General features: G+C 41.4%; 2 protein-coding genes across 6 annotated transcripts in view; one reads left to right on the top strand and one right to left on the bottom strand.

The window, feature by feature from the left end:
- LOC122543809 (uncharacterized) overlaps positions 1-27,381 on the bottom strand; it is a 953,710-nt gene that overhangs the window by 674,538 nt on the left and 251,791 nt on the right. The gene's annotated exons all lie outside the window — the stretch shown is intronic.
- LOC122543808 (leucine-rich repeat transmembrane protein FLRT1-like) overlaps positions 10,239-27,381 on the top strand; it is a 183,652-nt gene continuing 166,509 nt past the window's right edge. The window contains exon 1 of the mRNA XM_043682596.2: positions 10,239-10,457. The gene's annotated coding sequence lies outside the window, so the exon portion shown is untranslated. The remainder of the gene's footprint in view (positions 10,458-27,381) is intronic.

The following is a 27,381-nucleotide window of genomic DNA, read 5'->3' as shown; positions in this document are numbered from 1 at the left end:
TGCATGTTAGAATGAAAAGTTCAATGTGTCCATAAGTAATGCAGCCATACGATGTGTTGAGATGACACATGGTAGAACATGTATAAAAGACGTAATTAAAACTGGAGACACTGACGATACATCTATCTTCGTCAGAATCTTAAGGCAGACTCCTTTTTATCCCTCTCCCAACACTGTGTGACATCATCAGATTGGTGTGGAGTTGCTGGTGTTAGGCTGGGGTAGACAAGGTCAGATGTCACATAACACCAGGTTGTAGTCCAACAGCTTTATTTGAAATCACAAGCTTTCGGAGCACTGCTCCTTCGTCAGGTGAAGTAGTGACTTCTGACATCATCAGATTGAGTGAAGTTTAATGCAGGCCACAAAATTAACCCTTTCAGAACCATTTTCGGATACACCGTCCCTTCCCACCCACAAAAATTTGGGCGGCACGGTGGCACAGTGGTTAGCACTGTTGCTTCACAGCGCCAGAGACCCGGGTTCAATTCCCGACTCAGGCGACTGACTGTGTGGAGTTTGCACGTTCTCCCCGTGTCTGCGTGGGTTTCCTCCGGGTGCTCCGGTTTCCTCCCACAGTCCAAAGATGTGCAGGGTCAGGTGAATTGGCCATGCTAAATTGCCCGTAGTGTTAGGTAAGGGGTAAATGTAGGGGTATGGGTGGGTTGCGCTTCGGCGGGTCAGTGTGGACTTGTTGGGCCGAAGGGCCTGTTTCCACATTGTAATGTAATCTAATCTAATCTAAAAACCCTTTTTTCTGAATAGTGAGCATTTGTACATTCCAGTACATATAATTTCATTTTACATTCACCACTACCCAAAGTCCTTGACTTCACAAATGTAGATGATTTCACAATTCTTCCAGAATGCATTCTCTTTGAACTAAAGATTGGTAGGTGTGGCATTACGACTGTTGAACTTAATTCTGATCTTGATGTTGATTAATCTGTAATAATTTCTCTAATAGAGGATCTTCTCATTCTTGGATGTCCTTCATGGAGGACATGATGTGGAGATGCCAGTGTTGGACTGGAGTGTACTAGCACCTGATAAAGGGGTAGCACTCCGAAAGCTAGTGTTTTCAAATAAACCTGTTGGACTATAACCTGGTGTTGTGTGACTTTTGACTTCATGAAGGATGCATTCCTTCTAAACTCAATAGTTGATCTAATCCTCTTTTTCATCTACCCATAATTTTCTGAATTTTCTTTCCTTGTTAACTCAAGTATTTGCTACAAAACATAGTCTGATGTCTTTTAATTTCAAGTATGTTCATTATGGAACACCATTTTTTCATAATCCTAGACTTCTGAGCCAGGTAATTTCTTCTGAACTGTATCTTGAATCTATGAATGTTGATCTGTCTTTCATGGAGTCACAGCAGCTCATCGTTAATTTGTGCAATACAATCTCCATTCTCAATCTAATGCATCTGTGTTGAAGTACGTAAGTGCTTTACTTCAATTTGTTGAATAGGTTGGATGTTTTCATTTGCCCTCTGGATATCTTCCTGGTGAGTCAGTATCTTCATACCCTCAGTATTGTTATTGGAGGATTTCTGCTTACTTACCATTATTTATGTCATTGGTACTAATAATTCTTCTTCAGAAGACAAGAGATTGAAATGTTGCTTGTGAGCTTGTGTTGTCTGATCATCTGACAGCAATGTCAAATTTGCTGCATTAATTTGTTCACCATGGTGTTTTGCTGTCTGAACAGCTTCCATTAAAGATTTGAGGGTTGAACTTTCCATTCTTTTTCTCTAGGTTTGCAGCTTCTCACCAACTTTGCTGATATCTGTCAACTGAATTTTCTTCAAAAGTGTTAGGACTGTTTTGTAGTCCTGTCAATTCTAAGAATCATGGATTTTACGATGAGTTTTGTGAACTTCAAACTCTTAAAACCTCTGACCACCACATTGCTGACTGGATGCTTGCTGTACCCCTGTGAAAGCCTAAGCATACCTGGTGTATCCTTTCAAAGATTGTCTTCCCAGAAGGTGCTGAAATAACTAGCCTTCAGTCACACACTTGTAAGTCATCTATGACTGTGAAATGTTGCCAGTGCTGAATGTACATGTTCTTGGCAAACCCGCTGGAATGCAATACAAAGGAATAATAGCACATTCTTCCTTCTTGTCAAATTTCCTGGAAACCGATTTGGTTTGCTTACCACTGTTTCTTCACAGCCATATGAAACATTTCCTTCAGGTCATCTCCAGTAATCTGAATGGATTCCTTTTTCTTTAGCTGTGGACCATATAAAAGAGACCTCTACATAGAACAAATGTGAGGTGATGCATTCTGGGAGGAACAAGCATTTCGGACCTCCGTGACTATGCCAACCATGATGCCAGTCTAAACCAATCCCATCCATCTACACATGCTCCATATCCCTCTATTCATGTTCATGTATCTGTATAAATGCCTGTAAACTTTGCTGATGCATCTGTTTCTCCCCTAGCAATGTGTTCCAGGTACCTACCACTCTCTGTATATAAAACTTTGTACATCTCGCTTAAACTTCCACCCACGCCCTAATATTTGGCATTTCCACACTTCTATTAGGTCACTTGTCAGCCTCTGACGCACTAGCAAAGACAATCTAAGTTTGTCCAACCTCTCCTGAGAACTACTGCACTCCGTTCCAGACAACATCCTGGTAAATCTCTCCAAAGCCTCTACATCTTTCCTATAAGATGGGGAACACAGCAGTACACAGCACTCCAAATGTAGCCTAACTAAAATCTTATACAGCTGCAACATTACTTTTATATCGAATGCCCCAACTGATGAGGCAAGCCATATGCCTTCTTTACCACCTTATTCACTTGCGTTGCCATTTTCAGAGAGCTATAGACTTACACTCTAAGATCTCTCTTTACATCAATGCACTTAAGGGTCCTGCCATCAATGTATACTTTCCCCTTGCATTTTACCTCCCAAAATGCCTCACCTCTCATTTGTCCAGATTAAAGTCCATCTGCCATTTCACCATCCAACTTTCCAACTGATCTATATCCTGCTCAAAAACTTTGATAACATCCCTCACTAACTACAAATCTACCAATTTTTGAGTCATTTTCAAATTTACTAATCAGACCACCTATATATTCATCTAGGTCATTTATATATATATTACAAACAACAAAGGTTCCAGCACTGCTCCCAGCATAACAACACTGGTCGCAGACCTCCAGTCTGAAAAAACACCCCATCTACAACTACCCTCTGTCTTCTAATCAATTCTATATCCAATTTACCAATTTAACATAGATTCAATGCAACTTAATCTTCTGGACCAGCCTACAATGAGGAACCTTGCTTTAGTAAAGTCCATGTAGACAACATCCACTGCCCTACCTTCATCAATCATCTTTGTCACTTCCTCAAAAATGTCTATCAAATTTGTGAGATAAGACTTCCCTCATTTAAATCCATCCTGACTATCCCTAGTAAGTCCATTCTTTTTCAAATGCAGGTAATTCCTGTCTCTGAAATAGTTTCCAATAATTACCCTACACTGATGTAAGACTCATAGCCATATAATTTCCTGAATTATCCCTGTTGCCCTTCTTAAACAAAGGAACAACATCAACTATTCTCAAGACACCTAACACCTCCTACTTCTTAATATCAACAAGCCCCTTCCTAATCCTACCACCATTCCTTCTCCTCAGTGAACGCCAATGGGAAATACCCATTAAGGACCTCACCCAGTTCCTCTGTATCCAGACATAAATAACCTCTTTTGTTCTTGAGTGGACCTATCCTTTCCCTCATTACCCTCTTGCTCCTAATCTATGTATAAAACGCCATGGAATTCTTTTTAATCCTGCTTGCCAAAGACATTTAGAGGCCTCTCTCTTTTGGCCCTCCTAATTTCCTGCTTAAGTTATTTTCAGCTTCCTTTATATTCCTCAAAAGGTCTTGTTTTATTTCAGTTTCCTGAACCTTATACATGCTTCCTTTTTCTTTTTCATTAAACTTTCAATATCTCATCATCCAGGCTTCCCAAGTCTTGCCATTCTTTCATACTCAAAGAAACATGCTGATCCTGAACTCTGATCAACTGGCTTATTAAAAGAGTCTCACAAGCTAGATTTAGATTTACCCTCAAACAACTACCCCAATCTAACTTTTCCAGTTCCTGCCTATTACTATTGTAATTAGCGTTTCCCCAATTTAGCACTTTCTTAACAGGTTCATAGCTCCTTGAAAGTGGAGTCGCAGAAAGTGAAGAAGGCGTTTGATATGCTTTCCTTTATTGGTCAGGGTATTGAGTACAGAGTTGGGAGGTCATGTTGTGACTGTACAAGACATTGGTTGGGCCACTGTTGGAATATTGCTTGCAGTTCTGGTCTCCTTCCTATCGGAAAGATGTTGTGAAACTTGAAAAGGTTCAGAAAAGATTTACAAGTATGTTGCCAGGGTTGGAGGATTTGAGCTATAGGGAGAAGCTGAACAGGTTGGGGCTCTTTTCTTTGGAGGGTCAGAGGCTGAGGGGTGACCTTATAGAGGTTTACAAAATCATGAGGAGCATGGATAGGATAAATAGACAAAGTCTTTGCCCTGAGGTGGGGGAGTCCAGAAATAGAGGGCATAGGTTTAGGGTGAGAGGGGAAAGATTTAAAAGGGACCTATGGGGTCTCTTTTTCAGACAGAGAGTGGTGCTTGTATGGAATGAGCTGCCAAAGGAAGTGGTGAAGGCTAGTACACTTGCAACATTTAAAAGGCATTTGGACGGGTATATGAGTAGGAAGGGTTTGGAGGGATATGGGTCGGGTGCTGGCGGGTAGGACTAGATTGGGTTGGGATATCTCGTCAGCTTGGACAAATTGGCCTGAAGGGGCTGTTTCTGTGCTGTATGACTCACTTTCCCAAGTTTTAAAGTGCACAGTCAGCATTGCAACCTGGCAATTCAATCTTCCAAACTCTGGGTGCCATTGCCACTGTGCACATCCAAGCTAAAAGAGCCATCAAGCACAATGAGCTGAACCTCAGATTCAAGCATACAGGAAGGAGAAAGTATGAGAAAGGAGGGGGAAGTGTGAGAGGGAGAGAATACAGGCTCATACTGCCAGCCGACATCACTGGCTCTGTCTATGCATGCCTGAGGGCTGGCAGAATGATTAACAACCATTTTGCCATGTAAGCCAATTGCTCTGTTTTCCTTTTTAGGTTTCACCACAAGTCCAGGAAGCCTAATTAAATCTTCTAACAGTTATGCCTTGACCAATTGACAACACATTGTTCCTGGACCAGTGTATCCTTGGAATTATTTGTACTCTTTCTTAAACTTTGTGGATGTAGCTGTCAAGTCATCCATGCAGGCTTAAAAGTTTGAAGGATTGGTTGTAAGTTATGTATATATTTTCAATACTTTTACAATCTTTGTGGTGGAGAGTTGCTACTAGAATACCTTTAATGTTGAGAATTATTCCACCTGAACCATTAAGTTTTACCTCTGCAGACATAATCCCCATTTCTTGAGCTATAATATTTGATCTGAGAGGATTGTGACACTTGTCCCTTTATCAAGCTCAAAATTAATGAGATGTCCATTGATGTTAGCAGGTTCTCTCAAGTTGAATCAATTGAATCATTAATTTCTCCTAAGATGATGATTCTAATATGCAGTAAGTCAACACTGCTTAATTTTACTTTTTGGAAGACTTTAATTTCCATATTTAGCAATGCTGTTTTTATTTTTTTCACTTTACAAACTTTTAAACTGTACAATATATAAGTGTCATTATTTCCTTCTAATAAAGCTTTACATTCTGTAAAATGTAATTTATCTCTGTACTGCTTACTGGGAATCTGCCTACAATTTTTGCTATCAAAATGGTTGCTTCTCAGCTTCTGCAGGTAAACTGGAAGTGCTTCCCCTCTGTAGCCAAGAAAATGTATCCCATATGTGAGTGGGCAAAACAGATGACTTCATTCCGTCCACTGTCCAATACATATACATGTCTCCTCCACAATTTTCCAATAATGCATTATGGTTACAACCTTATAAGTCATTTTCCAAAATTACGGTTTAATATATTGATCCCTATCCTTATCAGAATCTTCAAACTATCTTCTTCTGATAGACTCTGTCTTGTCTTTTAAATTATCCCTTTGTCACCACATAAAATCTTCTCTGCAGCTATGGACCTTGATTTTGCAACTGTAGCCATGCCTTGAGGTGTGTGTCACTATGGTGGTGAGGTTATTGTGAATGATAAATGATTTCTTCCTTGATTTCTACTTTTCCCCAGTCTTGACCTTTGTACCATTTAATTTAAGACTTTCCTCTCACCTTACTGGCATTTTTTTACTTTATTCACAGAACTTTGAAGCAGGCACTTTCCAGCTGAACCTTAAATTGGGATTCTCCGACAGAACCGGCTACTCTAAGAATTCATTAACTGCCAAGTAGATCTTGTTTTTTAAGCTCTTCCTAACTCACAATGCTCTCCTGTTCTCCTTACCAGGTATGAATTATATGTTCTAGCAAGGAATACTGTCTCTACGTTGTCCCTTCCACAAGTATTGCTGCTTTTTTGTTCAACTTTCTGCAGCTACTGATTGACTGTCTGAGTGTTATTAAAATGATAAAGTATTTAAAGTAAACTCACTTGCCTTCTGAATTTTATTATAGCATTGTGACTTTGTGACAACAATGGACATTGCTGATCATCATGTTGAAAGTGGTGTGATGTGATATGGAACCAATAAATACCAGCTAATTATAATTTCATAGTTTCATAGTAATAGAAGCAGGACTAGGTCATTTGACCCTGTTCCACCATTCATTAAGATCATGGCTGATCTATCCATCATCATTGCTCCTCCTACTTGCATTATCCCCATAACCTTTAATTCCCCTACCATGCAAAAACTCAGCCAACTGTGTCTTGAATATATTTAATGAAACTGCCTCTACTGCTTCCTTGGGTAGACAATTACATGGAACTCTCTGGGAAAAGTAGTTCCTTCTAATCTCTGTCTTAAACCTACTCCCCCTAATCTTGAGGCCATGTCCTCCAGTCCTAGTATCACTCACGAGCAGAGGCAACTTGCCTGCTTCTATTTTATCTATCCCTTTCATAATTTTATGTTTCTATAAGATGCCCTCTCATTCTTTTAAATTCTAGCAAGTGCAGTCCCAGGCGTCTCAACCTCTTCTCATAGGGTAAACCCCTCATCTCTGGAATCAACCTGGTGAACCTCCTCCACATTGCCTCCAAAGCCAGTATATCCTTCCTCAAGTAAGGAGACCAGAACTGTGCACAATACTCCAGGTGCGGCTTCTCCAAAACCTTGTACAAGTAAGAACCTCCCTGCTCTTGAATTCAATCCCTCAAGCAATGAAAGCCAATATTCCGTTTGCTTTCCTGATTACCTGTTGCATCTGCAAATCAATTTTTAGTGATTCATGTACAAGCTCTCCTAAGTCTCTCTGCACAACAGCATGCTGCAATGTTTTATGCTGACCTACAATTTTTACTTCCAAAGTGGATAACCTCACATTTACCAACATTGTACTGTATCTGCCAGACCCTTGTCCACTGACTTAACCTATCTAAATCTCTCTGCAGACCCTCCACATTCTCTGCACTGTTTGCCTTTTCACTTATTTTAGTGTCATCAGCAAACTTGGATACATTACACTCGGTCTCCTCTTTCAAATTATTTATATATATCATGAACAGTTGCGGACCCATCGCTGACCCCTGCAGCACCCCGCTCACCACTGATATCCAACCAGCCACACACCCATTTATCCCAACTCTCTGCTTTCTATTGGCTAACCAGTCTTCTATCCATGCTAGCACATACCCCAAAACTCTTATGGATGAGTCTTTTATGTGGCACCTTATCGAACACTTTCTGGAAATCCAAGTATATAACATCCACATGTTCCCTTCCACCCATCACGCTCGTTACATCCTCAAAGAACTCCAGTAAGTTTGTCAAACATGACATTCCCTTCCTAAATCCACGCTGCATCTGCCTGAAGGAACCCTTTCCATACAGATGCCTTATTATCTCTTCTTTAATGATAGCCTCTAGCATTTCCCAACTCCAGATACTAAGCTAACTGACCTATAGATACCTGCCTTTTGTCTACACCCTTTTTTAAACAGCACATGATATTCACTGTCTTCCAGTCCGCTGGGACCGACCCAGAGTCCAGTGAATTTTGGTAAATTACCATTAACACATCTACTCTAACTTCCACATTTCTTTCAGCACCCTGGGATGCATTCCACTAGGACCAGGGGACTTATCTACCATCAGACCCTCAAGTTTACTCAACACTACTGCAATTGAGTTGAGGTCCATTGTACCTTCCATTGTATCCCTAACATCATTCTTTGGCATGTTAGACACATCTTCCACTGTGAAGATGGACACAAAATAGTTATTCAAGGCCTCAGCCATTTCAGCATTACCCAATATTAATTCCCCTTTCTCATCCTGCAAGGGACTTAAGTCCACTTTAGCAACCCTTTTCCATTTTATATATTTATAAAAGCTTTTCCTACTTGTTTATATATTCTGTGCTGGTTTGCATTGATAATGTATCTTTCTTTATTTCTTGCTTCATGGTTCTTTGTTGCTTTTTGAAGTTTTCCCAATCTTCCGCTTTCCCAAAACTCTTGGCTACTTTGTAAGCCTGATAATTGGGGTGATGCTGCCACTAATTCTCCATTCTTGATAACATAATCAATCTGTTCAGGAATGTCATGATACACTTATGGAGCAGATTGGACTTGAACCTGGATCTCCTGGCTCAGAGATAGGGACCCTACACCTGCACCACAAGTGCATTTTACTTTATCTTCCTTTCTGTATTGAGTGTAAGGGCCCATTTGGTTAATAATGGTAGAAGAAAGCCTCTTCACAACAGGCACTTACCTTAACAAGATAAAGTTTCTTGCATCATAGCAATAGGTCAAGTCACATCTGCTATTTAGATATAACAACTAAGGTTATCAGAGACACTGATGGTAACATCTGTTTCCATCTGAATCTTAGCTAGATTCCTCTTTTTGCCACCCAGCACTGTATTACATCATCAGATTGGGTGGAGCCATATGCTATCTCCTTCATTAACCCTTTCAGAATCATGATTTTATACATCACACATTTACAGTTCTGTATATATTCACACACACGCAAGTGCACAGTGAAAAACTAGTGTACTAATCTTATTAATTTGGTTTCTGAAGATTAAATATTTTCAAAGTTTACTCCTCTGAGTGCTGTGAAGATACTTAATCCTTGTAGAAAATGAAGGTTAAATGTTGTTGAAATTCTGACTTCTCCTTGCCATGTGAGGAAGATCAGAACATGTCAGATTTAAATTTGTGTGCATCCAGCACTGAAAACTTATATTTGGTCACTCGTCAATTCTAATCTTAGTACTGTACTACAGATGTCACCTGACTTACTTTTAATAAGTAAACAACATTTTGTAAAGATTATTTGCACAAGTGTGTAATCTGCATCAGAATGCAGAGAACATTTACACAATGAGATACTTATATTCATTCAGTCTAACCACGCAGCAGCATCAAAGGGATAACTCCACAAAACCTCATTTTACAAAAAAAAACAATAATTTCAAAATAGTCCCCCTTGTTGGTCGTCGAACTGTTTACCAGCATACAACATCAGTGCAAAATACATAGTAAAATCACTTGGCTTTCATACAATACACTGAACATCTGAATCAGATTGTCAATTTCACCCAATGCAGAGGTTCCTGGGTCTGATGGCAGTTCTAACAGTAATGAACACTATGCCTTGATACTCAGGATTTTCATATGCTTTTTAAAAAAAATCTGGCATTATTCTGGTTTGTACAATGCTCTAGAGAGAAATTGAAAGATTTTTTTGAAATCAGCAAGCTCTCAAGTTGCAGCTGGCAACCAGCTACATATTTAACCTGCTTTTCCAAGCTTTCATCTCAACCCATTCTAGCCGTCAAGCTTGTTGTGTTTAAATGAACACACATGACTGACTTACAGTATTCTGTATGGAATAATCCACTTAGGAAGGTTAGCTTCGTATCCCCTCAAGATAGCTAGAAATGCAAGATCCCAAACGCATCCTCAGCTGCCTGTCAAATCCAGAAGCCCAACCTACTGGTGATCTCATCAGAATTTTCAGCAAGCGTGTCAGCATGCAGGAGCTCTCAGTCTCCAGTTGAGCTCTTGCAGTGGGTACTAGCTGGCTTGTCTGAGACATCTATGGAGCTTTGAGACTCAACCTGTTTTTATTTTGCTTGCTGTGTGATCGACTAGTGGCTTTGTACTTTGCTCATGCTGTCTGACTTCAGGAGGGGTGTCTTATACTCATTCTTTCTCTCTTTTCCCCCTCACTTACTGGAATATCTCTTACATTTTATGGGTGCTTGATCTGAATAACAGTGCCTGAAGATGAGTAAACCTTGAACAGGTAAGCAGGCACTTACATGTTTTACTTAATTGGAGTATTTTTTGCTACTTTATGAATTACAGCAAATTTTTATATAACCTGATATATACTGACATTATTAAATGCAGAGCACTCAATTTGAATTAATGGCCTCTATCTCGAATAGCAACAAAGTTTTCTATACATGTTAACAGATTCAGTCAGCGCTGGCAATCTGTAATCTAAGTAACTGCAGAGCTTTATTTAACCCCATGAGAGCTGAAGGATCCGAACTACTCTCAAAACAGGAAATTTTCCCTGTGCACCTACATAACAAATTTGACGATGAATTTTAATATATTGAAAAGTGATTGTGATAAAGTCAAATTTAAAGGAGATGCAAAAAGAGGCAGAGATTAATTTGTAATACTTATGAAACAGTTTATACAAATTGACATTAATCTTATTTCTAATCTGCAGATCATCAAACGTTATTCATTTCTCACTTGATACAAAAACATCAAAATCACCACTCCTCTCATCTAGTACATTTACTAGACAGTGCTTCATGTGGCAACTAACTTGTGGCTGCTGATGGAAAGTCAGGCTCTGCTTTTGCTTGTATTTGTAAGATCATCTAATTTTAAACAAACCAAGCTCATATGTACAGTTCAGTTTCCTCAAATTGTCGATGTTCTTTGAACACTTGGAAAAAAAAGGCAAAGGATGAAGTCAAACAACTGCAAAGTTCTTTTGCCTTCTGGTAGAGGCAGAGTACTGTGCATTTATATTACCTCTTTAACTCAATTTTGCTCTATTTTTAACTACAAATACACAAAATCAGCAATTTGGCTAATAAATTGTAAGCAATATAAATGACTTTCATTTTATATGGGGGAGGGGAAGTAATTGAGACTGAACAGAAGAAATATATTGTTAATGTATTGTGACAGAAGACAAATTTCTCAAGCTTATTCTGATGTTGATATCTCAGAAACAGACAATCGTATTTGTATTTCTTGTGTCTTTATAAAGTGATAAACCACACGAAAAAGAACCCTTATAAACTTAGAAAAGAAAAATGCATTCAGACATATTTAGTATGTAGCCATCAACGAGGTGAACTCCAAGGAGAAGTAGCTGGAAATAACTATAAACCAAACGTTATCTGACAAATGTTCTGCTTGTTTAGCTTATGACAATGAAGGAGCCTGTTCTATCTGCAAACCCATTGCAATTGCCAAATCAAGCTGCCTGAGTATATAGCTCAAGTGCTCCCTTCCTTCTCTCCACTTTCACATTTTTGAAATCTTGTTTTCATGCACTACAGAGCAATGTCCTTTTGCAGTAAATTACCAGGCATTTCATGCTCACCTTTAGTCTGTGCCATCTGCTTGTCAAAACCACTAGATCATAAGCATTTCTGTTTAGAGGCTCATTCCTGGCACGCTGACTAGTTTATCTTCAGTAATCAGTATATCAATTAATGTTATTGGGAAATAAATGTGTTTTGCTTGCATCTGAGAAAATTGCTCCAAACTGTTTTTACCAGTTGGATGATTTGTACATTACGGTTTTTATAGTGAAAAGCTGAGATTTTAGTGGAAAGGTGTGGAATAAAAGCCACCACACTGCAAGATTAGTAGCTGTTATAATACTGATCTTCACTTTTCTTTCTCCTTTTGTATTTATGTGCTGAATTTAGATCATTTTTATTGCTTTACTGAGTAGTCTGGTGGAGAAATTAGCCGTGCTTTTTATCACGCCATGCACCGAATGTTAATAGATTTGTGCAAAATGCTTTATGTCTCAAACAACAGACGCTGTTGGGGGAGAAATGAGAAATGCATGAGATACATTAAAAAAAACAAAATAATATCAAAAGGCCTGACTCAACACTGGGTGACCAGTTTCAAACCTGTTCACACAAAAAGGCTGTTCAGCCTTGACTTCTTGTGTGAGCCACATTGTTTTAAAAAAAAGCCAAGTTGTCACAGTTTTCAAATGAAGCAGTTCCATAAAAACAGCACAGATGCCAGCAGCCAAGTTTGCAAACTGCGTAACATTTTTCTAAACAGAAGAGCCAAAACTACAATTTTCAGAAGCTCTGGTACGAGGGCATGTATTGAATTAAATAGAGAAAATCCTAAGAACAAAAGAGATGCTACAGTGAGAATAAGCAGCACATATAGCCAGTGGAGCCTTTCAGCAACTTTACTGAACGGCAAGGAGGATTAAGTCAAATTGTGCTAAAAGCCTAACCCTTAGCCTGAATTTATCCCCCCCACCACCACTCTTCCATTTCAAGAAAAAATGAAATGTTCCTAAGCATACACTGTTTGCCAGTGCTAACAGAAACACTCTCAGTATTATGCATTTAATGTGCATTCAATAACAAAGAAATTGAGTCTCTAAATGCCCAATATTTGGCTGTGTGGAATAGAATTTGGCTAATCCCTCTATTATCTAGCTTTGGGCACTTGCCACACAACACAAATAGTACAGAGTGTTTACAAAGATCAAGAACTGCTCAAGAAGCAGTCCAGATGCAGCGATATTTTCACCGTTCAGAAGTAGAATAGACCCTCTTCTCAGACCTACATTTAGTAAGTTACCCTTCACTGTTCATAAAGTGACAACTTTGTTTTTCATCTGTCAATTACAGAGGATTCCATTCAATGACAATTACATGATACAACCCAACATAGAATTGTTGCATTTGAACTGAACACAAATATAAACAGGACTGATTATATCATTAACGATTATAAAGAAAGTCTAAGCAGAGTTGCCTTGCAGCAGATGGGCTTGCTAGAATGAACTTTGCAAGCAGCAACATGCGAACTTAGTTTATATAATGTGATGGTGCTGCTGATTTTCATTTTTGCCTGTGAACTTTGAAAGTTCCACAGGAGCTTTCTGCTCTCCCGATTTTCGCTGCTCGCCTGGATTTCAAATTTCTTTTGCTCCCCCATCCCTAACCAGTTCTTTTTGAAAGCTGCCATTGTAAATTGAACTTCAATAGCAATTTAGTCCCTAAAGCTGAGAATTTATTTGGTTTTGTTATTTCCCCTTGCAATAACATAGTCATAAAAGACACATCTGTAAAAGGACTGCTTATATTTAGCCACATCTATGAATGTGACTGTAATAAATCTTGTAATTACGAACAGAGCTTCTGCAGCAGCACAGTAAGCTTTTCACACAAGAAATCTGCTCATTCGTTCGAGACACTCCCAGCTCTATACGAATTTCAGTCCAGATTGAATACTTTGGGGATTAATTACAATGTCACAGCAATTGCAGCAGATCTGTTCAGAGGTTAATCTAAAGCAGTCTGATGGTGCAATGTTCTGGTGTACTATGCATTACTCCCAAGAAGCCATGACATGGTTTATCCATTCTCCTTCCCCCATACAAACCATTTCCCACATGTCGGGTCCCCATGTTCTAACTGGGACCATCTGTGAATGATACTGATCAGAGAGTGAGCTTTTCTTTAAACCCCATGGAGAAGGGAAGGAAAATATATCTATGAGAGACAATTAAACAGGGACGACATTTGTACATTTCCAACTGCACAGTTACATGGAGGATTGTATCGGCAGAGGGCTTGAAGCAATTCACTCAGAGAATGACTTGTGCGTGCAATAACCATTGTACGTATAAAAACTTTTTTTTTAAATGATAGAATAAAAAATTAAATTCAGTGTCTACAAATGTTCCAGTATGCTTATCTCACTGGGAAAATACTGAATGAGGAAAGTATTCCACTTATTTCCAAAACTCAACAATAAAATATTAATTTTACTTAATGAATGACTGCAGCAGCACTTGTGTATGAAGACAATTGGCATTATGTTTAGTTCCTGTCAGAATGCACTTAATCATATCTAATAGCAACCATCAGAATTCACACAGAGGAATTGGAATGAATATTAGAGGTTCCAATCCAAATCTTTGTATTTAGTGCTGTGATAGCTATTTCCTTTTCTATGGAAATGCAGCCTGTGTTAAACTGAGATTCTATTACAAGGCCACAGGACTAACACTCTATTCTATATAGAAGCAAGGATGCCTCAATTTTACCATGGGTCAGTGCACAGGCTTAATCTTATACAGTATTGGGTTACTGTGCTTAAGCTGAAAAAGTTATATTGCATCACTAAAACAACAAATCACATGTTATATAGCATTCCTGGTAGGAATACTAATAGTGTTATCCCTACAAAGAAATGCAACTCTTCATTAGGGATGCTAAATAAAGTGGCTTGAATTTTCCAAATCAAAGTGAACAGTTTCATTGATGAAAATTGTCCACATTTACTGCATCCAGAATCAATGCATTCTCATATAGGTTAGGTGCAAAGTACCCAATCCCTCTGTGCTAACAGTCAGCTAACACCTACCCTATGAAGAATGCCTTCCTTTGGACACCTTGTACAGAACAATAACAACTAACCTCACCAGTAGTTCCCTATTTTTGATCTCACCTTGTTAAGTCCCTAACATTTGGCTAGGGCACAATGCCACAGGAACTTGCTGCCTTCACCAAGAGAGCCATCACTCCTTGGGTCAGAATTGGCAGTGAACTTGAGCAGATGACTCAACTATGGAATGGACAAGCACACAGGGGCTGAACACAATCCTTCAAACACACACAAATAAAGAAACTGAATTTTTACCATGTTATTACATAGCCTGTTTTTATTCCTACCAGTAAAAAAGATGGAATAACAATAATTTGAGTGGCTGCATTCTCATTTGCAGTTTGTGAAATGGAAATGCACATTTCAGAATCAGCCCCAGAGTTAAAACCTTACCTGTGCCTTCTGATCCTGTCTCGCATGGCTTTAAGGGGGAAAGAGAGCTTCACATAATGACTCCTGTTAACTCACAACTCAACATATTTTCAGTGCTAGATTGCTTCCCATTAATGGAATTGTCCCATGGAATTCATTATTCTGCAAACCAAATTAGGATGTTGCTTCATATAATGTAAAGTTGATTGAATTTTCCACATCCAGGTGAACTCAAACGTTATGTTCTTGAAATAGCTCCACAGAGGCCAGTATCCTGTCACCAAGTCACCCTTTATTTACACGTGGTACAACCGATATAACTCCCTCAGAGCCAGCTCTGAGCAGAACGTCTGACACTCCTGTACAGTTCTGTTAGGGGAAATAAACGCTGCCGGAATAGCTTTGTAGCTGACCTGTTGCATAGGTCAGAAAGTCCCAGTTTTGCTTCCTGGTACATGCTGAGTGAACTAATCTAAATGGTTCTTTCAATATCAGAAAAGCAAGTTAGAAAAGGAGTCTGAACTCCAAACTAAAAGTGAGATTTGATGAAAAAAATACAGAACAAGTTTCTAGAAGGCTGCTACTAACTTGTAATTCAGGTTAGTAGCATAACAAGTAACCAGTTACTCAGAAATCAGTGTCAGAGACGCTCGATAAGTTAGAAGATCCAAAGGCTAAACAACTTCATGAGATGGATGCATTATTTCCTAAGCTAATGACTCAGGAAGAGAAAACTGTGAAGCATGCAATATCATCGCAGAAGAATCATTGCTGTCTGGGGATTTGGAACTTGCAGATTAGCAGTCCCACTGGGTGGATGCATCACACAATGTCCTAATGAGTTATTCGGGAAACCCCAAATTTGATCTTCAGTCAATGATGGATTACTTGATCTTCAGTCAATGATGGAATATTTGATCTAAGACACGATAGCTTCAGGGGTACATTAACAGTGTTCGGAAGGGTAAGAGATAGCCAGAATTTCCACTCCTGAAAACATGCTGGAAAATCTATACATGAAAACAGACTCAAACTTAAATTTTGTATCATTCAGAGCCAAATCAGCTGCTGACACTCACTGCCAAAATTCACCCATTTAAGAACAGCTGCTAAATGAGTTACCAGAGTTAATTTTGCCACACCACATGACAGGAGAAGGAGGGAATAAAATTGAAAGAAAATATATATAAAAAAGTATCTGATATATCACAAGACCACAATGTTGGCCCCTTTATCTCAGGAAAGATATTGTTGTGTGACGATACAATGGCTTTAAGAGGTGCATTTTGTCCTGGCTTTTTATGAAGATGTCAAGTGATCTACTCAAAGCCAATAAAGTAAACAGTTTGTGAGGCCTTGAGGTGTTATTTTTTAAGGTTGGAACAATAGATGCAGCTTGAATGGGTGAGGTCAAACTCCAACAGAACTGGGTTATTTAGTTTTAGCTTTCAGCAGTTGCTGGGATCTTGAAGCTGGATGCAGAAGTTCTCATTCCTCTTTCTGTTACAGCTAAAAGCTGGGGCTTTCTTCCTGCTGCTAGAACTGTATGTGAGACAATCTATTTTACTGAATTTACCTTTGCCAAGATGTGTTTATGAGATGTTATAGAGTCATAGAAATGTACAGCACAGAAACAGACTTTTTGGTCCAACTCGTCCATGCCGACCAGATATCCTAAATTAATCTAGTCCCATTTGCCACCATTTGGCCCATATCTCTCTAAGCCCTTCCTATTCATAGACCCATCCAGATGCCTTTTGCACGTTGTAATTGTATCGGCCTCCACCACTTTTAGATATTTCAAAAGGAATAGAGAGGGAGGTAAAAGAGGTGGGGGAGCGGCATAGCTAATCAGGCATAGTATAACAGCTGCAGAAAGGGAGGTCATCGAGGAGGGTTTGTTTATGGAGTCATTACGGGTGGAAGTCAGAAACAGGAAAGGAGCACTTTATTGGGAATTTTCTACAGACCTCCCCAATAGCAACAGAGGCAAGGAGGAGCAGACTGGGAGGCAGGTTCTGGAAAGATGCAGAAGTAACAGGGTTATTGTCACAGGTGACTTCAACTTCCCTAACATTGAATGGAACCTCCTTAGTGCAAATTGTTTGGATGGAGCAGACTTTGTCAGGTGTGTCCAGAAAAGATTCCTGATGCAATATGTAGATAGGCCAACCAGAGGGGTGGCCATATTGGATTTGGTGCTTGGCAACAAATCAGGTCAGGTGTCAGATCTCTCTGTGGGAGAGCATTTCAGTGATAGTGATCACAACTCACTGACCTTTACTACAGTCATAAAGAGGGATAGGAGCAGACAGTATGAGAAAGTATTTAATTGGGGAAGGGGAGAATTATAATGCATAAATTGGGAACAAATATTCTCAGGGAAGTGCATGACAGAAATGTGGAGGTTGTTTAGGGAGCACTTGCTGCGAGTGCTGGATAGGTTTGTCCCACTGAGGCAAGGAAGGGATGGTAGGGTGAAGGAACCTTTGATGACAAGAGACATGGAACATCTAGTCAAGAGGAAGAAGGAAGCTTACTTAAGGTTGAGGAAGCAATGACCAACATGGCTCTAGAGGATTACAAGGTGGCCAGTAAGGAACTGAAGAATGAATTTAGAAGAGCCAGAAGAGGTATGAAAATGTCTTGGCGGGTAGGATTAAGGAAAACCCCAAGGCATTCTACACTTATGTGAGGAACAAGAGGATGGTCAAAGGAAAGTTATGGCCAATCAGGGATAGTGGAGGGAACTTGTGCCTGGAGTCGGAGGAGGCAGGAGAGGTCCTAAATGAATATTTTGCTTCAGTATTCACTAGTGAGAGAGACTCTGACCTGTGTGAGGAAGTGTGAAACAGGCTGGTATGCTCAAACAGGTTGATGTTAAGAAGGAAGATGTGCTGAAAATTTTGAAAAACATGAGGATAGGTAGGTCCCCTGGGCCAGATGGGATATCCCCAAAGGTTATACAGGAAGCGAGAGAAGAGATTGCCTTTGCGATGACCTTTGCATCCTCACTGTCCACTGGAGTAGCACCAGATGATTGGAGGATGGCTTCTTTAAGAAAGGGAATAGGGACAACCCTGGGAATTACAGACCAGTCAGTCTTATGCCAGTCGTGGGCAAATTATTGGAGAGGATTCTGAGAGACAGGATTTATGATTATTTGGAAAAGCATAGCTTGATTAGAAATAGTCAGCATGGCTTTGTGAGGGGCAGGTCATGTCTCATAAGGGTTACTGAATTCTTTCAGAATGGACAAAACATGTTATTGAAGAGAGAGCAGTGGATGTGGTGTACATGAATTTTAGTAAGGTGTTTGAGAAGCTTCCCCATGGTAGGCTCATTCAGAAAGTAAGGAGGTATGGGATACAGGGAAATTTGGCTGTCTGAATTCAGAATTGGCTGAATTCAGAAGACAAAGGGTGGTAGTCGAGGGAAAGTATTCAGCCTGGAGCTTGGTGACCAGTGGTGTTCCACAGAGATCTGATTTGGGACCTCTGCTCTTTGTGATTTTTATAAATGACTTGGATGAGGAAGTGGAAGGGTGGGTTAGTAAGTTTGCCGAAGACATGGAGGTTGATGGAGTTGTGGATAGTGTGGGGGACTGTTGTAGATTGCAACGGAACATTGACAGGATGCAGAGCTGGGCTGGTAAGTGGCAGATGGAGTTTAACATGGAAAAGTGCGAAGTGATTCCTTTTGGAAGGTTGAATTTCAAAGCAGATTACAGGGTTAAAGGCAGGATATCTGGCAGTGTGCAGGAATGTAGGGATCAGTCCACGTCCATAGATCCCTGAAAGTTTCCACCCAAGTTGATAGGATTGTTCAGAAGGCGTATGTTGTGTTGGCTTTCATTAATAGAGGGACTGAGTTTGAGAATCGCGAACTATGTTGAAGCCCTATTTATAAAGCCCTAGTTAGACCACACTTGGAATATAGTATTCAGCTTTGATCACCTCATTCTAGGAAAGATGTGGAAGCTTCAGAGAGGATTCAGAGGAGATTTACCAGGATGGTGCCTGGACTGGAGGGCATGTCTTATGAAGAAAGGTTGAGGGAGCTAGGGATTTTCTCATTGGAGAAAAGAAGGATGAGAGGTGGCTTGAGAGAGATGTACAAGATGACGAGTGGCATAAATAGAGTGGATAGCCAGAGACTTTTTCCCATTGCAGAATTGGCTATCATGAGGGGGCATAATTTTAAAGCAATTGGAGGGAGGTTTAGGGAAGATGTCAGAGGTAGGTTTTTTACGCAGAGAGTGGTGGGTACGTGGAAAGCACTGCCAGCAGAGGTAGTCAAGTCAGAGAGATTAGGGACATTTAAGCAAATCTTGGATAGGCACATGGATCATAGTGAAATGTAGGGTGTGTAGATTAGGGTGATCCTAGAATAGGATGAAAGGTTGGCACAACACAAGGACCAAAGGGCCTGTTACTGTGCTGTACTGTTCTATGTTCTATATTCACCTCCTCTGGCAGCTCATTCCATACACACACCACCCTCTGCATGAAAAAGTTGCCCCTTAGGTCCCTTTTAAATCTTTTCTCTCTCACCTTAAACCTATGCCCTCTAGTTTTGGACTCACCCACCCAGGGAAAAGACCTTGTCTATTTATGTTATCCATGCCTCTCATGATTGTATGAACTTCTATAAGGTCACCCCTCAGCCTCTGATGCTCCAGGGAAAACAGCCCCAGCCTATTCAACCTCTCCCTATAGCTCAATGCTCCCACCCTGGCAACATCCCTGTAAATCTTTTCTGAACCCTTTCAAGTTTCACAACATCCTTCTGATGGGAAAGAGACCAGAATTGCACACAGTATTTCAAAAGTAGCCTTATTATGTTAAAACAGTTAATTAGTAGTGTGTATGTATATATCATTTTATTAAGCCTTTTGACAGAGTTACAGTTACGCCAATTCTTTTTTTTCTTTTAATTTTGTCTGTATTTTAACAGTAGTGTCAAAGTAAACTGCATTTGTTTGAAATCAAGTTGTTCGACCAATTGAATTTTCTGGAACGCAACACTTACTTTTAAAATGACAAAAAAAATTAGGGTCTAGGCTATCTTCTTCATGTATTTTGAGGCGGGGAGGTTTGTCTGGTCCATAACAATTGCCTAACAGGAAGTGCAACAAAGGTTCACCAGACCTGTTCCCGGGATGGCCGAACTGTCCTACAAAGAGCGATTGAGCCTGTATTCTTTGCGCTTTCAAAGAATGAGAGGTGCTCTCATTGAAACTTGCAAAACACTAAATGGAAGGACAGGGTAGATGCCGGTAAGTTGTTTCTCTTGGTTGGTGAGTCTAGAAATAAAGAGCACAATTCCAAATTAAAGAGAATGCCATTTAGGACTGAGATAAAAAGAAATTCTTTTACTCAGAGGGCTTTGAATCTTTGGAATATTCTACTCAGGGAACTATGAAAGCTCAATCTTTGAGTATATTTAAAATAGAGACTGATAAATTTCCGATTATCAATGGCATGAGTATTATGGGGAAAGTGCAAGAAAACGCACTGAAGTATTCAATTGGCCACGATCTTACTAAACGGTGAGGCAGGTTCAATGGGCTAAATTGCCGATGCCAATTCCTATGCTCAACACAATTCTAAACAATGCCAAAATTTAGAATTTGCAAATACGCACACACACAATTTAACACATTCACATGAAATTCCTTTGTTCTGCATTTTCCAACAGCATTGTTACCATTTATTTACACAGTAAAATTTCAATTAGAACTGAAGTGAAATGTTGTCTCCTGGCTAAATTACCAACAAGTGTTGCAGTTAAGTTTAAGATGCGAGTCAATCTCAGGCCATGCTACGATTTAGAATACTTCTGAGTTTCAAAACTGTTTAATAAATTAATACCAGAAAATCATTGTAAGCCAATTTGACTCAGCCAACCCACAACGTTAAGAAAAGGGAAAGTGTAAGAAATATGTAAGTACACTTTTAATGTTCATCTTGACATCTTTAATAGAATCATTTTGTACTTATTTATTGCTGCCATTTTACATCATTACAAGGTCCAAGGAATTAATTTAGCAACATGATAATGGCACTTATCACAAGGAAGCAATCATGGAACTTTTTTTTGCAAAGTGCAAAAATAATACGGCCAATTAGTTGCTCTTGATTATTTTTCTATAGAAGTAAATTTTATATTTATATGGTGCAAATTATATTCTTATGTTAGCCCAAAGCGTTTCACAGCCAACAATTTCTTTTGTAAAAGTGCTATTGGTGTTGCTGTTATTATTAAGGCAAAACTGCAAGCTAACTTCCCACAGACAGCAAATAAAATAAATAAGTATTAATCTGTTTCGGATGGTGTTGTCTGAGGGAAGAATGTTGGTCAGGACCCCAAGGAGCACCCCCTCCCTTCTCCCCACCATTCCTCCACTGAAAAGTACTCAAATAGGCAGACTAGGACAAGTGGCGTCCCGGAGTGATCTGTGTTTGGGCCTCAGTTATTCATGGTATTCATTAACGACTTGCATAGCATTAGAAGTCAGATATCTGAACTTGCTGGTGACAAAAATATTCAGCAACATCGTAGACAGTGTTGACAACAGCATAAAATTACTATAAGATATTGATAGATTAGGTGAAAGTGCACAGCAGTGGCAGATGGATTTTAATATAAGCAAGTGTGAGATTATCCATTTCAGACCGAATAAAGATAGACCGGGGTTTTTTTCAGAAGGCAACAAGTTAAATACAGAGGATATCCAGCAAGATTTGGGGGTTCAGATGCATAGCTCTTTAAAATGGCACAGACAGATTCTGAAAATAATCAAGAAGACTAATGGAATGCTGGTCATCAAATATAAAGGGTCAGAATACAGGAATGGCGATGTTATGCTGCAGTTATATAAATTATACAAAATTCTAGTTAGATCCCACAGTGAGCAGAACTCAGCACCACACCTTAGGAACGATGTTTTGGCCCTAGGGGGAGCTCAGTGCAAGTTTACAAGGATGATACCTGTACTTATATTATAGGGAGAGTTTGGACAAATTAGTCCTTTATCCTCTAGAATTTAGAAGATTAAGGGTGATCTAGAATTAGAATTCGATTTTATTGTCACGTACTTAAGTGCAGGGATACATGAGTACACTGTAAAGTGTACAAAGTCACTATTTCCAGCCATGATTTGGAGATGCCGGTGTTGGACTGGGGTGTTCAAAGTTTAAAAATCACACACCAGGTTATAGTCCAACAGGTTTAATTGGAAGCACTAGCTTTCAGAGCGCTGCTCCTTCATCAGGTTGTTGTGGAGGACACAATTGTAAGACACAGAATTTATAGTAAAAGTTTACAGTGTGATGTAACTGAAATTATACATTGAAAAATTCCTTGATTGTTTGTTAAGTCTCTCATCTGTTAGAATGATCATGTTAGCTTCACTTCTTTCGTATGTAAATCACAAAACTTTTTTTAAAAGTTACATTCTCAGGTTAACTTTAACAATTGGTGTCTGCTCAGATAATGTGTTTAAGGTGTTAGCCCTCTGTGTGCTGCTGTCTGTGCCATAATATTTGTGACATCTTTGGTACAAAATCTTACATATAAATTAGAAAAGTTATAAGTTCAGCATTACACTCCTTCTAAAGCAGAGAAAGAGATGAGAAAAACAGGCAGAGCAGACGAGTCCACGCATGGTTTCAACCCAGGTCTGCGCTGGCTTCATCTTGAAGCCGGGAATCCTTGAGTCTGTGCTGGGCTTCACCTTGAGGCCGGAATCCCCGATCCACACTGGGTTTCACCTCGAGGCCGGAATCCCCGATCCACACTGGGTTTCACCTCGAGGCCGGAATCCCCGATCCGCACTGGGTTTCACCTTGAGGCCGGAATCCCCGATCCGCACTGGGTTTCACCTTGAGGCCGGAATCCCCGATCCGCACTGGGTTTCACCTTGAGGCCGGAATCCCCGATCCACACTGGGTTTCACCTCGAGGCCGGAATCCCTGATCCGCACTGGGTTTCACCATGAGGCCGGAATCCCTGATCCGCACTGGGTTTCACCATGAGGCTGGGTGCCCTCAGGATCGCACTGGGCTTCACCTCGAGGCTGGGTGCCCTCAGGACCGCACTAGGTTTCACCTTGAGTCTGGGTGCCCTCAGGACCACACTGGGCTTCACCTCGAGGCTGGGTGCCCTCAGGACCACACTGGGCTTCACCTTGAGGCCGGAATCCCCGATCCGCACTGGGTTTCACATTGATGCTGGGTGCCCTCAGGACTGCACTGGGCTTCACCTTGAGGCTGGCTACCCTCAGGACCGCACTGGGCTTCACCTCGAGGCTGGGTGCCCTCAGGACCGCACTGGGCTTCACCTCGAGGCTGGGTGCCCTCAGGACCGCACCGGGCTTCACCTCGAGGCCAGAATCCCCGGTCCGCACTAGGTTTCACCTCGAGGCTGGGTGCCCTCAGGACCGCACTGGGCTTCACCTCGAGGCTGGGTGCCCTCAGGACCGCACCGGGCTTCACCTCGAGGCCAGAATCCCCGATCCGCACTGGGTTTCACCTCGAGGCTGGGTGCCCTCAGGACCGCACTGGGTTTCACCTTGAGGCTGGGTGCCCTCAGGACCCTACTGGGCTTCACCTCGAGGCCAGGAATCCCCGTGTCCACGCTGGGCTTCACCTCGAGGCTGGGAGCCCTCGGGTCGGCACTGGGCTTCACCTCGAGGCTGGGAGCCCTCAGGACCGCACTGGGCTTCACCTCGAGGCCAGGAATCCCCGTGTCCACGCTGGGCTTCACCTCGAGGCTGGGAGCCCTCGGGTCGGCACTGGGCTTCACCTCGAGGTTGGGAATCCCCGTGTCCACGCTGGGCTTCACCTCGAGGCTGGGAATCTCTGCGTCCAGGCTAGGCTTCACCTCGAGGCTACGAATCTCCGAGTCCACGCTGGGCTTCACCTTGAGACTGCGAATCTCCAAGTCCGCGCTGGGCTTCACCTCGTGGCCGGCAATCCCCGAGTCCATGCTTGGCTTCACCTCAAGGCTGGGAATCTCCGAGTCCGCGCTGGGCTTCACCTCGTGGCCGGGAATCCCTGAGTCCACGCTGGGCTTCACCTCGAGGCTGGGAATCTCCGAGTCCGCGCTGAGTTTCACCTCGAGACTGGGAATCTCCGGAGTCCACGCTGGGCTTCACCTCGAGGCTGGGAATCTCCGAGTCCGCGCTGGGCTTCACCTCGAGGCTGGGCGTCTCCGAGTCCGCGCTGAGTTTCACCTCGAGACTGGGAATCTCCGGAGTCCACGCTGGGCTTCACCTCGAGGCTGGGAATCTCCGAGTCTGCGCTGGGCTTCACCTCGAGGCTGGGAGTCTCCGAGTCCGCGCTGGGCTTCACCTTGAGGCTGCGAATCTCCGAGTCCACGCTGGGCTTCACCTCGATGCTGGGAATCTCCTGGTCCACGCTGGGCTTCACCTCGAGGCCGGGAATCTCCGTGTCCACACTGGGCTTCACCTCGAGGCTGCGAAACTCCGTGTCCACGCTGGACTTCACCTCGAGGCTGGGAATCTCCGAGTCCACGCTGGGCTGCACCTCACAGCTGGGAATCTCCGAGTCCACGCTGGGCTGCACCTCACAGCTGGGAATCTCCGAGTCCATGCTGGGCATCACCTCGAGGCTGGGAATCTCCGAGTCCACGCTGGGCTTCACCTCGAGGCTGGGAATCTCTGAGTCCGCGCTGGGCATCACCTCGAGGCTAGGAATCTCCGTGTCCACGCTGGGCTTCACCTCGAGGCTGAGAATCTCCGAGTCCGCGCTGGGCATCACCTCGAGGCTAGGAATCTCCGAGTCCACGCTGGACTTCACCTCGAGGCCGGGAATCTCAGAGTCCATGCTGGGCTTCACCTCGTTGCCGGGAATCTCCGAGTCCATGCTGGGCTTCACCTCACGGCTGGGAATCTCCGGAGTCCACGCTGGGCTTCACCTCGCAGCCAGGAGATCCTATCAAGGTCTCAAGATTTTAGGAGGGGTAATACAGCATAAATAAAGATAAATCAATTCCACTGGTTGAAGATTCTAGAACCAGGGGGCATTGTTTATGAATTAGGACCTGGCCATTCAGGAGAGATCTTAGAAAGCACTGCTATGTAGAAAGAGTAGTGGAAGTTTGGAACTCTCTAGTTCAAATAGTGGTTGATTCTTATTCAGTTGCTAAATTTAAATCTAAATAGACAAATATTTATTAAGCAAGGGATATTGTCCCAAGGCACACATATGGAGTTAGGCCACAGATGAACCATGACCTTACTGAAAAGTGAAGTAGGCTTGAGGGGCTGATTGGCCTCCTCCTGTTCCTACATTCCTAAAAGTCTCACGGCTTCTATTTCGTTCATCTTAACAGTCTGATGAAGTCATATTTTAAGGTCTCATCCGAAAACAGCACCACTGATAAAGATAAGCCTTAGTTCTACAAAGATGTGTCAGTCCAGATGGTGAATTCAAGTAAGCTCTTTAATGTGGTTTGACTGCATAACTCAGAGTCAGAGTGCTTCAACTGCTAACTGCGGTTTTAGCATGTTAGTTTAATTGTTAACTGCAGTTTTAGCACATTAATTAATTGCTAACTGCAGTTTTAGCATTTTAGTTAACTGCTAACTGGAGTTTTAGTGTGTGAATTAACTGCCAACTTTAGTTTTAGCATCTTTAAAACCCAAAAGAACTGCATATGCTGTAAATCAGAAACAAAAACAGAAATTGTTGGAAAAGCTCAGCAAGTCTGGCAGTATCTGTGAAGGGAAATCAGAGTTAATACTTTGGATTTGGTGACCCTTCCTCAGAACTGGAGAGTTCTGCAGTTCAGCAGTTCTGAGGAAGGGTCACCGGACCTGAAACATTAACTTGGATTTCTCTGCACAGATGCTGCCAGACCTGCTGAGCTTCTCCAGCAATTTCTGTTTGTGTTAAATAACTGCTAATTGCAGTTTTAGCATTTTAATTCACTGCTGACTGTAATTTTAGTATATTTGTTAATGGGGAACACTCATTTCAGCATGTTAATTAACTGTCAGTTATCTAGTAAAGAGTCATGTTTAATCGGTCATTGCTATTACGACATAAAATTAAATGTTCACATCAGGAATAATCACCTGACATTGTTTTTAAGGTAGGAGATTCCCCAACTGTTTTTATTAAACTTACCTCGCAGGTTTATCTGGAAAAATGCTTGCTTCCAACTTTACCATTCAATGGACTAGGTTTGTCTATATTGTCACAGCCTTTTCAAGGTTAAAACGTGATTTTATTTCTGCACTTGAGCATCTTCTCAGGACTTTGTCTTGCATCTACAAGGTTGAGAGGTTGCAGTCTGGATATTGTTACAACCGGGATATGTGTAAAAATTTATATAGAGCAACATTTAAACATAAATTACTTATAATAAGTGAAAGATGCACTTGAGAAAATGAATACATTTTTCAAAGAATACCATCAACTGCAACCCAGCAATCAGAGTTGCTATAGAGACAGTATACTTCCAGGTCGAGTGTACATATTTGAAGCCTCTCTTTGCTCATTAGCAGTGCTTTGATATTGCAAAAGGGAGTCCTGATTGCTAAAGAGAAATTGTGTGCTTTTTGAAGTACTTGAGTGAAATCAGTGACAGTGCCTATTCATGCTATTACTGGACAAAAACATAGAACATAAAATATTATAGCACAGTACAGGCTCTTTTGCCCTCGATGTTGCGCCAACCTGTGAAACCAATCTGAAGCCCATCTAACCTACACTATTCTATTTTCATCCATATAGGCAAAAGTGAGGTCTGCTGATGCTGGAAACCAGAGTTTAGATCAGAGTGGTGCTGGAAAAGCACAGGTCAGGCAGCATCCGAAGATCAGGAAAATCGACGTTTCAGGCAAAAGCCCTTCATCCATATGCCTAGCCAATAACCATTTAAATGCCTTTAAAGCTGGCAAGTCTACAACTGTTGCAGGCAGTGCATTTCACGCCCCTACTACTCACTGAGTAAAGAAACTACCACTAACATTCTGTTCTGAATCTATCACCCCTCAATTTAAAGCTATGTCCCTTCGTGTTAGCCATCACCATCTGAGGAAAAAGGCTCTCACTGTCCTCCTTATCTAACCCACTGATGATCTTATATGTTTCAATTAAGTCACCTCGCAACCTCCTTCTAATGAAAACAGT

This window comes from Chiloscyllium plagiosum, unplaced genomic scaffold, assembly GCF_037043375.1.
Source record: "Chiloscyllium plagiosum isolate Xiang-an unplaced genomic scaffold, Cpla_swu_hap1 HiC_scaffold_46, whole genome shotgun sequence".
NCBI lineage: Eukaryota > Metazoa > Chordata > Chondrichthyes > Orectolobiformes > Hemiscylliidae > Chiloscyllium > Chiloscyllium plagiosum.
This window is presented reverse-complemented; position numbering and strand designations above follow the sequence as displayed.